The 4,262-nt window shown below is 36.0% G+C and overlaps 1 pseudogene; it reads right to left on the minus strand.

The window, feature by feature from the left end:
- Positions 1 to 3,553: 3,553 nt before the first annotated feature.
- LOC104852779 lies at positions 3,554 to 3,830 on the minus strand (annotated as a pseudogene).
- Between the last annotated feature and the right edge of the window lie 432 nt (positions 3,831 to 4,262).

Below are 4,262 nucleotides of genomic sequence, written 5' to 3' on the forward strand. Positions count from 1 at the left end.
CAAGTCTCTGCCATCACCTGTGGACAATATGGACTACATACAGATATCTGTGGAGTAGTCTACTGAAATTCAGGCTGGTTTTTTGGCTAGAAAGCTGGAATTGAGCTTCCAGAACTTCAGGTTTGAACTCTGCATGATTCTGTTCCACATTTGACCTGCTCTTCCTCCCAAGGGAGTCCAGATTGTAACAGGAGATGCTGACCCCAATGATTCACCTGCCACTGTGGTCTACTAACTTCTTATTGGAGTGATTCTCTTTGCTCTTAGTGAGCTTCAATTCTCAACAAGCCTAGGAGGGGCTCTCTCTGCTGTTCACCGCTGAGTCATCTTCCTGGGCTCAGAATGGTGGCCTTTCTGCTGTCACTCCAGGTCTGGACCCCAGCAGTGGTGGCCTCCTGGGGTAGTGGCTCAGGCCATATGCCAGGCTGGTCTCCTGGATGGTGATGGCAGGCTCTTCAGGCAGGGTAATAAATACTTCTTACCAAACATTCTTTTCAATATGTTGAATATTTTTACTTTTATTGCTTTTTTACACTAGCTAGAATCTCCAGAAAAACATTGAATAGAAATTTAGTATGTGGTTTAGCAGTAAAAGCCACTTCAAATGGACTAATTCTTGAACACTCTTGTTTTCATATAACAATATGTTCTACTCTCATTTTGTCATTTCTAGCATCAGGCTGGAATCTGTATTTTATCTAAAAGCCCTGATTTCTTTAAGTAGAGAATGGTATTTGAAAACTGAGATTTGAGTACTAAGGTTTTCATCATTGTTGCATGGCTTTGGTTATGGTTCCTTTAAATGGATTAGTCATGAAACATATCTCTACATCTATCTATCTATCTATCTATCTATCTATCTATCTATCTATCTATCTATCGTACATGTTCATATTAATATTTATACTTATAATTGTGTTTACCTAGCTAATCTTGCATTCATATTGATTCCTCCAAGTCCAATCCATCAGTTTTCTTTTTTCATTCAACCTGACTCTGAAAATTCTGGCTTTATTTATTCCCTACCTATCTATATCCATATCTATCTCTTTGATCTAGGTATTTTTGTGTTTTGTGAGCTGATGACCAAATCAATAGCAAGCATGTGCTCTACCTCTCAGCCATACTGTCAACCCTGAAATCTATTTAATTATTTGCCCAATCTTAAAACTGAAAGATGATAGTATCAGAATTCTCACCTCATTCCTCTGCAAAAGAAAATAAATTTCTTATAAGTAGAAACCAGTATTTGTTTTCATGTACTTTTTCTGTTCAGCCTAAAGATATATAATAAAGTGTCTACAAGTTTCATGGGTCAGCTCTTTCCCCTACTCAGGGTGGTCATAACCTCTATTTGGAATGTAACAAGGAGGTTTATTTATGTTTTTGATTTAGGATCATATTTGACTTTATTTTTTTGCATATGGTAAATTTATAATTACACTGTGCAAAAGAGTATAATAGATGTCAGTTTCCATCCCTTCTATACTTTGCTGGGCCTACTTCTTATTTGTTATTTTGTTTATACATCCTATATTTCCTTATGTGTAAGTGAATATATATTTATTTTCATTGTTCTCCTAATACAGAAAGTCACAAAATACACTAATCTATGCTTTACTTTTACTCTGAAATATATCTTGGAAAAATCTTTCAAGGAAGTTCCTACAGATGTTTTTATTATCTTTTAAACCTGCATAGTATGCCCTGCTGAAGGTCTATAATTTTTTCAGCTTTTGTGTATGAGAATTTTGTTGTTTGTAATATCTGCTATTACAAACAACGATGTAGCAAAAACCTTTCTTCATATATATGTTGAGGTGTGTTGTCAGATGTTTTTAGAATTAGAATTGTTAAGTCATAAGATCAACACTAAGTGAATTTGCTAAATATTTCATGAACCAATTTTCATTTCAGCTATCAGTGTATGGAAGTGTCTGTTTTCCTGAAATCCCAGAAAATTGTGTAATCAAGCTTTTTAATTTTTGATAACCTGATAAGAGAAATTATAACTGCAGTAATCCTTAGAATTTATTATGGTTTTAGTTTATATTCAAGGAACCACATCCATTTTAGTGATACAGCTTGATGACTTTGGAAAATATATTAATCAGAGTAAGGATAAGTACAGTCAAGGGATAGAGTGTTTCTGTTCCTAAAATGTTTGTATTGCTTTGCTCTCCATTCCCTTTCTACCTCTGATTGGTAGCAGACACTGACATGTGTTCTTTCTCTGAACCAAATTAGTTTTGCTTATTCTGCCAATTCATACAAATATAATTGCAGCATATCTTATTTTATATTTGGATTTCACAAAGTGTAAGGCTTTGATATTCATTCATGTTATTGGGTGTTGAGAACTGTTACATATGTGGATATGCCATACATTGTTAATCCATTCACCTGACTATGGACAGGGGTTTTGTTCTTATGGATATATAAGAAAATCTATTATAAATACTTATTTCAAAGTCTTTGTGAAAGCATACATTTTATTTTTCTTTGTTAAATATTTAGGAGAGGAATGATTGAATCAGAGGACTTGATAAAGAACTGTCACAAAGCTTTCTAAAATGTTTGCAATGTCTTTTTTCTTTAGTTAGCTGAAATTGAAGCCAGGCCTTTGTACTGAACTATATTCTTAGACTTTTTGATTTTTTGTTTGTTTGTTTGTTTTGGACACAGGGTTGCACTAAGTTCCTAAGTTCCCTAGGCGGGGCTTGAACTTGCAATTATTTTGACTCAGCCTCCCAGAGGGCTAGGATTTTTAAGAAGTGTTCCACTACTCTTAACTTATATCATTTTTTTTCCAAGCCAAACTGTATTCAGCTTTATTAAAATTACTTTTCATAAAGAATCATGGTATTTCAGGCAGGAAATAGTCACACAATTGTAAATAGTTTACAATAACTTTCAAACTGCCTTCTTGGAAGGCACTATAAAAATCAGAAAAAATCAGAAAGCCACTATAAAATCCAATGAAGTTTTCACTGGATGCTCTGAAAATTTGGAGTGAAAGTTGACACTTTACATTTAGCAGGTTGTTTAACAACTTTTCACAAGCCGACACTGACTTTTAGAAAATGAAATGAAAGTGGTAGAATTATCAATCTGAAGATCCACAATCTACAAAAGTAAATCATTTCTTTTATGGGACAGCATCGCAACATCACTAGCAAATCCAGAATGCTTCATACACTGGTAACATCCATTTTTGGGAGTCAGGTCTCAGTAGGTCTCTGGGCTTAAGGGAGTTAATTCTATACTGATGGCAGAGCAAAGGAGGGCCAAAAAAAAAAAAAATGAACTAGAAGTTTTCCTTCTCCTGGGAGCCAAGAGGAGGCCTCTTAAAACTAGCTGGTAAAGGTGCTTTCGCCACATCAATCCAACTTTGGAAAAACCATACTAATGACATAAGATCCTTCCCAAAAAACAATGAATGCTGTGTGCTAACAGCATAGCTTTTAAAAAAGTAAAGCAAAAATATGCATTTTCATAAAACTTGATTAAAAATAGCATTTCAAACTGTACAGTCACCAGAAGTACACAGTTATCAAAAATGCACACACTTGGCATCTCTAGCACCTTCAGTTCTTAATGCCTGGTCTGTCTTGACATCTCCATTTTCTGCAGGGTTATTTCCATCCTTGCCGACATCAGCTTTCCCCCTTTCCCCTTTGGGTACCTTCTCTCCCTTCTTTGCAGGGAGGCTTGAGCTCTGACTTTGCAGGAGCTGGGTTAGCAGACAGCCTTGCAGACCTTCTCTGTGGTTCATCCTTCAACTTGGCTTTATCACCTTTGGCATCCCCTTCAGCCTTTCTTTGGGACATCGTGGCACCGGCAGCAGCAGTGGAAAGCAGGTGCTGGATGCTAGGTGCAGTGGAGCACGGCTTTGGTCGGTCTGTTGGTCTTTCTCATCTTTTGTTCCCACTGCTCCCTGTCTTATATCATTTTACACTCTCACAAGCTGTGTGTAAGAGCTCCAGTTGTGCTATCTGCCTCACCAAAACTAACTTGTCAAGTCTTTCCAATTTTGACTATTCTGGCTTGTGTGTTGTGCTATCTCACTGAGGTCCTAATTTGCATTTTCTTGATGAATGAAGATGTCAAGTGTTTTTCCCAGATGTGTGAACTATTTTTATATGCAGTTCAGGTTAAGTGCTTCAAATATCTTGCTAGTCTTCATTGGGAATTTATCTTATTATTGTGTAGTAAGAATTCTATATGTACACATTCTAGATAACATTTTATCATATTGATGT

This window comes from Fukomys damarensis, unplaced genomic scaffold (assembly GCF_012274545.1).
Source record: "Fukomys damarensis isolate Sample0158 unplaced genomic scaffold, DMR_v1.0_HiC HiC_scaffold_14, whole genome shotgun sequence".
In the NCBI taxonomy this organism is placed as follows: Eukaryota; Metazoa; Chordata; class Mammalia; order Rodentia; family Bathyergidae; genus Fukomys; species Fukomys damarensis.